The 8387-nt window shown below is 37.1% G+C and overlaps 1 pseudogene; it reads left to right on the forward strand.

Moving 5' to 3' along the window:
• Positions 1-759: 759 nt before the first annotated feature.
• LOC114491317 lies at positions 760-1779 on the forward strand (annotated as a pseudogene).
• The last annotated feature ends 6608 nt before the right edge of the window (positions 1780-8387 follow it).

The raw sequence follows: 8387 nt of genomic DNA on the forward strand, positions 1-8387 counted from the left end.
TGCCTTTTGATCCAGCGATTCCACTGCTTGGATTATACCATAAGAATCCTGAAACACCAATTCAAAAGAACCTATGCTCCCCTAATTTTCGTAGCAGCATCATTTATAATAACCAAGTTTTTTGATCCACTCATTTACTAAGTGCCCATCAGTAAATGAGTGGATCAAAAAACTGTGGTACATTTACATAATGGAATACTATGTAGCAGAAAGGAAGAAGGAGCTCCTACCCTTTGTGACAGCGTGGATGGAACTGGAGGGTATAATGCTAAGTGAAATAAGTCAGGTGGTGAAAGACAAATACCATATGGTCTCACCTATAATGGGAGCCTAACAAACAAAACAAACAAATGAGCAAGATAGAATCAGAGGCATGGAAACAAGGAACAGACTGACAGTGACCAGAGGGAAGGGGGGAGGAGAAGAATGAGGAAAAGAATGGTCAGGGCCTAGTCAAGGAACATGTATGGGTGACCCATGGACATGGGCAACAGGGTGGGGACTGACTGTGGGAGCAGGGGTAGGGGATCGGCAGGCAGGGGGCATGGGAGAGCAACAGGGGAAAAATTGGCACAACTGTAACAGAACAACAATAAAATGAAAAAAAGCTTTTCTAGTCAAAATGGTTTATCTTCTTTTACACACATTAGAGTTTGAGCTGAATTTTTAGGTACTGGCATATTCAGCTCATTAATTTATTCATTTTCTGTTAAAAATAAGAGATTTACTGTTACTGCCACCTCTGTCACTGGAGGATCATCCACCCCTTGATACAGACAAAAAAGCAAGTTGCAGTAGGACAGGAAAAGAATGGCACTGAAACAGATTTCCAGCAATGAGTGTTTGGGGGGATTCTAGAAAGTTTTTTAACATGACAGTGTTGAACTGAGCTACAAAATGAAATTTGGTATCTACTTACCACCAAAGGCAGAAACTGAAAAATGCCCTGTACTATATTGACTGTCTGGTTTAACCTGCACAGAACAGAATTTTGTATCAAAATCCAGCTCTCATCAGGCTGCTCCAGAACATGGCCTTGTGGTTGTCACTCCATACACCACCCCTCAGGCTGCAATGTTAAAGATGAGAGCTGGGACTTTGGCACTTGTGCTGGGTCTTATGTGGATGCCACTGAAGATCCTTGGAAGTGAGCTACAGGATGTACTCTTATGTAACAGAGGAGCTTCCCCAACTCACTAATGCCAATTTTCCAGTAGACCCCCAAAAGGATGTCTATTTTGGGCCACTCTATGGGAGGCCGTGGAACTCTGATTTGTACTTTAAAGAACCCTGGAAAATACAAATCTGTGTCAGCATTTGCTCCAATTTGCAATCCAGTGCTTTGTCCTTGGGGCAAAAAAAGCTGTTAGTGGATATTTGGGAACAGATCAAAGTAAATGGAAGGCTTATGATGCTACCCATCTTGTGAAGTCCTTCAGCTGGATGCACTAATTGATCAAAAAAAGACCAGTTTTCTTTCAGCTGGATAGTTACTACCCAGTAAGTTCACAGCTGCCTGTACAGAAAAGAAAATCCCTGTTATTTTTAGATTACAAAAGAGTTATGATCACAGGTACTATTTCTTTGCAACCTTTTTTACTTATCACACCAGAAATCATGCAAAATACCTGAATGCTTGAAAAACTTCAGATAATAGACTCTCTTCAGGATTACAAAAGTTATAATCCTGCAAGGAAAAAAAGATTTCAAAACATTGTATATCATAATGCTAAAAATGCTTCATTCTACAGTTAAATCACCTTCTGAATAAATATGAAACTTGAAAAAGATAAGAGATTTATACATCTTATTTACAAAATTATTCTACAAACATTTCACTGTAATGAGATCCAAATTAGGGTTTGTTCTGCTAAACTTTGTCTGTCAAATCTCTGAAAAAGCGACGCACCCCATAGGGTTATGTTAGCTCAGCATTCCAAGATGGTGTCTAACACTAATCTCAGATGGGAAATGCCCGAGGGTTCTCTTTCCTGCCCTTCCTTGTTACTCAAATGTGAGTGACCTCAACAGTGTTCAATCTTTGCACGTTTCCTTCAACGTTACCCATGACAACCAGGAAAGGTCTTTCTTGGCATTGAGGGAAATACTTAAAACATTTGACTCTTGATCAGTAATGCTTTAGAGGAAAGATCTTAATCAAAAAAAGAAAGGAAAGTGTTAGAAATAAAGAAAGAAAACCTCATTAAAAATGGAGGTGGGAAGCCTGAAAGAGAAGCTCTGATGCACTGCCACCTGGACCCCGAGGAAGAGGACATACCACGGCAGTAAATTTCCCCTTTGCTAGCACACCTCTCTACCTTTGGCAGTCATCACCAGAACCTTTCTAGCTGGTTGCCTTCAGGATTGGGCTCCTGGTTACAGTTCAGCCAATGAAAAACTGCCATGCTCAGCCAACAAGAAGCCATTACCATCCTGAATTCTGTGAAACAGACCCTCCCAACTTTCTCTTTTTTTCCACAAAGAAGCAAGCCCTTTTCTTCTGTTCTTTGGACTTGCCTATGGTTTGCCCTAGATTGCTTGTCCCAAATTGCAGTTCCTCTGCTAGTTCCAAATAGAGCCATTTTGCTGGTTAAATAACTAGCTCTTTTGTCCTTTAAGGTCAACAGAAGAAATTAAAGAAAAAACTGGAGAAAAGAGAACAGGGTCTAAGGCACCTGTGAGACACCATCAGTCAAATAAACATATATATTGTGGGAGCCCCAGAGGGAAAAGAAAGAAAAAAGAGAATAGAAATTATTTGAGGGAATAATGGCTAAAAACATATCGAATTTGTGAAAGACACAAATATTGAGTTTGCCAAAAAGTTCATTTGGTTTTTAAGTAAAAATAAAAGACATATTTTTCACTTTCACCAATGGCTTTATTGAACAACATATTCACTGTCTCATTCCACTGCCTTCTGCCATTTTTCAGGCAACTTCATAATTTCATCTTCTCAAGACTTTATACTTTTTGAGGAAAGAACTATTCCAGGTGACTTTTGCAGTCTTCCAGGGATTGAAATTTTTTCCATTAAAAGAATTTTGTAAAGACTGACATAAATGAAAATCTAAAGGTGCAATGTCTGGTGAACATGGCAGATGAATCAGAACTTCCCAGCCAAGCTGTAACAGTTTTTGCCTGGTCATCAAAGAAACATGCGGTCTTGCGTTATTCTGATGGAAAATTATGCATTTTCTGTTGACTAATTCCGGATGCTTTTCATCAAGTGCTGTTTTCTGTTGATCTAATTGGGAGCAGTACTTGTTGCAATTAATTGTTTGGTTTTCCAAAAGGAGCTCATAATAGAGGACTCCCTTCCAATCCCACCAAAGAATCACCTTCTTTGGATGAAGACCTGCCTTTGGTGTGGCTGGTAGTGGTTCATTGTGCTTGCCCCACCATATCTTCTATTCCACATTATTGTAAAGTATCCACTTTTTACTGACAGTCACAATTTGTTTTAAAAACGAAAAGTTTTCGTTATGTTTAAGTAGGGAATCACATGCAGAAATGTGATCAAGAAGGTTTTTGTTTTTGCTTAATTTATGTGGCACCCAAACATCAAAGCAATTAATATAACCAAGCTGGTATAAATGCTTTTCAATGCTTGATTTGGATATTTTGAGTATGTCAGCTATCTCCTGCATGGTATAACATTGATTGTTGTTAATTAATGTCTCGATTTGGTTGCTACCAACTTCAACTGGTCTACCCAACTATGGAGCATCATCCAGTGAGAAATCTCCAGGACAAAAATTTGCAAACCACTTTTGACACATTCGATCAGTCACAGCACCTTCTTCATAAAGTGCACAAATCTTCTTTTGTGTTTCAGTTGCATTTTTACCTTTCTTGAAATAATAAAGCATAACATTACAAAGATTTTGCCTATTTTCTTCCATCTTCAATATCCATTTTCCATCTTTAAAATGGCTACACAAAAATTCGCCAATTTTGATAAGTTTTTAAAGTACATGCTGATATGACAGCTGTCACAATACAATCTAACAAAATTGTTTCTAATGAAGTTAAAAACAACTAAGTGCTACTAGAGCCATCTTCAGAAAATAAACAAAAGAAATTTTTGGCCAATTCAATATAAAAATTCAAAAAGCCCAATAAATTTATATTAGGATGAACTGCAATATGCCCACACAGATATGCACTAAAATCAAGACAAAGACAAAGAGGAAATCCTGAAAAGAGTAAGAAAAAAATAACTCATGTCCTGAAGTCATCCTCAATAAGACAGCATATTTTTCATCAGAACTTTGAAGGCTAGGAGGCATTAGATAGACATACTCAAAATGCTAAAACAAAAAACACGGTCCACTAAAATTCTATATCCACCAAAATTGTTCTCCAAAAGTGAGGGTAGAAATTAAGATATTTCTAGATAAACAAAAACTGAGGAATTAGATACAACTAGACCAGCCCTGCAAGAGAGCCTAAAGAGAGTTCTGCAAGTTGAAGTGATAGGACAGTAGAAATCATATGAGGAAATAAAGATCAGATTAAAAATAGATATATGGGAGATTATAAAATATTACAATATTATGATCATTACTAATAATTTTAATAATTGTGACTCCACTGTCTGTTTCTGCATGATTTAAGAGATAAATCCATTTAAAAGCAATTACCAGTTTATGATTTTGGACACACAATGTACACACATATAATTTTGTAACATCAGTAACTGAAAAAGGTAGGGACTGAGCTGACAATGAGCATAGGTTTTGAATACTACTGAATTTGAATCGGTATAAGTTCAAATTAAAGTGTTATAACTTGAGGATTTAATCCCCAAGGCAATCAAAAATAAAATAGTAGAATATACACAAAAGAAAATGAGAAGGCAATTAAAACATTTCACTAAAAAAATAAACTAAATACAAAAATGAAAATAAATTGGTCTCAAAGATATATTGTACACCCATATTCACAGCAGCATTATCAACAATAGCTGAAGTGTGGAAGCAACTCAAGTGTATATCGATAGATGAGTGGATAAGCAAAGCGTGGTATATATTTACAATGGAATATTATTTATCCTCAAAAAAGAAGGAAATTCTAACACATACTCCAAATGGATGAACCTTGAGGACATTATCCTAAGTGTTATAAGCCAGTCAAAAAACAATATTGTATAATTCCACTTATTTGAGGTACCTATCATAGTCGAAATCATAGAGTCAGAAAGTAGAATGGCAATTGTCAGGGCTGGGGAAAGGAGGAGCGAGGATTATTGTTTAATGGTTGGAGAGTTTCAGCTTTGCAAGATAAAAAGAGCTCTGGAGATGGATGGTGATGGTGGTTGCACAACAATTCTAATATACTTCTAATTCTAATGTGTGGTTGCCTCTCACACACCTCCAGCTGAGGACCTGGCCCACGACCCAGGCATGTGCCCTGACTGGGAGTCAAACCAGTGACTCTTTGTTTCACAGGCCAGTGCTCAGTCCACTGAGCTACACCAGCCAGGACTGAACATCAATCATTTTTTTATGGTTAATTAGCCTCTAAGTTTAAGCAGAACTAAAACTCAAACTACAATGAAAAATGTATCATCTTAGTTTTCATATGAGGGTGTGGCAAAATGAACTCTAATAATTCATTAAAATAATTTCACATGAAAATTATGTTTGAAGTTAAAAGTCAAATATTTTGGAATATAAAATATAAATTAGCAATCTAGTTATTTTTATTTCCTTTAGAGAAAATATGGAACAATAAAAATATTATGAGCACATGTTAGTGTGGTTTTTTTTGTTGTGTGTTGTTTGGACTGTGAAAGCATGGTTTGTTTCAAAAATAAGAACAGCCTATGAACCATAGTAAAGACACAGATTATTATATATGTATATATACATATATATGTAAGTGTGTATATATATGACTATATATGTATATATATTCTTAATTTTCTAAACTGGTTTCATCTGTTCACTTTACAAGAGAAAGAAACTAAGTGAGAACATATACAGAAAATTATTTTATATGTCTTCAGCGTATACTTTGCCTTTAAATATTCATATTATTCAACTGAGTGATTTTTAACATAGACTCAAAATAAGATCATTTGTAAAACAAAAATTTCATGGGAACAGTGATTAAAGTATAGACAGGATGAAGTACTTCTCACGTCTTCTTTACTTTTCTTACCTTTTCCATTTTATTTCCATGCAAGTCATTTTACAGAAAATGTTCACCAGTCAGAGCAAACTATTTTCTGCAGAGTGGAAAAATTAATCTATACACAGAAATCTACCTTATTCTCCCTGAGAGACTTTATTCCTGCAGGTTATGAAATTCTTGATTTTGACTTCTTGAATTGCTAACTAGAGATTTCTTCCTATAAACTGTGTAAGTTTATCAGCATGGCATAAAGTTACTCATTATATGCTCTCTGGAGAAAAGGAAAGATCTTTCCCTGTAATGTTGTGATTTATCATAAGAAATATATATTTGATCTTCATCCATTTCTCGCATAGGGTTCCTAAAACCCTTAAGATTTCTTAAGTGGTGAGGGAGGTAAAGATGATTTGAGTTATATTAGGAGGTGACTTTTGGCTCTCAACTAGAGATTGAGACTGGGTCCCAGTGACACCAACCATGTTATTTGAGGACTGGGACTTTCAGTACCCTGCCCCCAACCCTGTTCCTCCCTACACACACACACACACACACACACACACACACACACACACCACCTCCAGGGAAAATCCCTGCGATAATGACCAAAACTGGTTCTCTCTCCTAACTATAGGGAGAAGCAGAGTGGCCAGGAAGATCCTCCAATGAGAGGGCTGACTGCATTGAGCCCATGTCAGCCCTCTGTACATTGTGACCTCTACAAGAGAATTGGCGAGGGCTCAGCTCTGATTTGATAACAAAGACCAAATAGAGAAGAGGGGGGGAGAGGAAAGGAATAGAGGGGAAGAGAGAGAAGAGGTAGTCTGCAAACCAGAGAAGGGGGACACAGGAAAACGTTCATGCTGCCTAAGTGGGGGGATGGGGTAGAGGAGAAAGTAAATTACAGAGTTACTTTATGAATGGCAGCAGGGACCAGGGTGGCCTTATGGGAGAAGAAGTTAGGCTTCCTTGTTCCTCAATATAAAACAATCTCAGTCTTACACTGGAAAGAGAATGGAATGCTCATCAATTATATTAAAAGTAGATTGACTTATTAAAAATGCAGCAATGTTTGCCAAAAGTAGATGGAAAACAGAAATTCAAAACAAGGTAAGGTCATTTGCAAAACCTCAGCCCCAGCACTAACTCCAGGCAGCTGACAGTTCTTATACATCAGCACGGTGCTGATGGGCCGTGAGTGGGGAAGAGGAGGCCAGTGGAGGAGGGGGGAGAAACCCCTAGAAATAATTTATAGGTTCTTTACCCTCCATCACTTTCCAATATTGAGAAAGACATCTCTCTTTTCCCTCTATTTAATAGGCATTGGTATCAATTTAGGGTCTAAGTTACATCCTTGTGGGAACCAGGATTTCCTTCATATACCTACTCTAGACACATGCTCATTAATCTTAGACACTGTAATTTATTACAGCTAAAACCAGCCAAATCTGGTAATTTCTGAAGCTGAACTTAGATAATCACTCCCTTTCTATAATACTGGAATTATCATTCTGAAACTTGAAATTACTTTAGAAATATCTAGCCCACATTTCTCAAGTTCCTTATTAGGGAAAGTCAGATTCAGAACTGTCCACTGACCTGCTTCACAGAGCTGGGCAGTAGCAGCAACACCAGAACTAGAACCCAGGACTTCCGGCATCTGCTACACTATAAAGTTGGAGATAATGAACACTTTGGCTTTGAATAATTAATTCAAGAACAAGGCTTAGAATGCTAACTAGTGGGTATTCCAACGGTACTTAGTTATCGTATTGCTTTAATAAGATTTTGTAAGTGGTGGTGTAACTGAAATAGCAGGAATGATAGGCATACACAGACGTTAATCATGATTCAGATAATTTTAGGGCACCGTACAAAGCTTTATAAACGTCCCCTGAGAGCTATTGCCATAAAAAGACATACTTTTCTTAAAACAAATAAGGGGGTGATGGATAGCGAAAGTTTTCCCACCTATTCCTGGGGAAATCAGAAAAAGCTAGTGTGATTGTCAAAGTTTGCAAAGGAAACATTAAATTAAAAGTCGGCCCTTGTTACTTTAATCATCGGCATGAGAGAATTTTTTTGACAATCACTGTCAATTTGCACATTAAGTTGCTATTCAATCATCAAATTTGAAACAGAAAGTATTGTTTTCTTCCACGGTGTGCTTAAAAATTAAGACTTACAAATTATAAGTTGACTGTAATCAATTAATCTTAGAGCTTCTTTTCTTCTCAATGAGCTCTTCA

Source organism: Phyllostomus discolor, chromosome 1, assembly GCF_004126475.2.
Source record: "Phyllostomus discolor isolate MPI-MPIP mPhyDis1 chromosome 1, mPhyDis1.pri.v3, whole genome shotgun sequence".
In the NCBI taxonomy this organism is placed as follows: Eukaryota; Metazoa; Chordata; class Mammalia; order Chiroptera; family Phyllostomidae; genus Phyllostomus; species Phyllostomus discolor.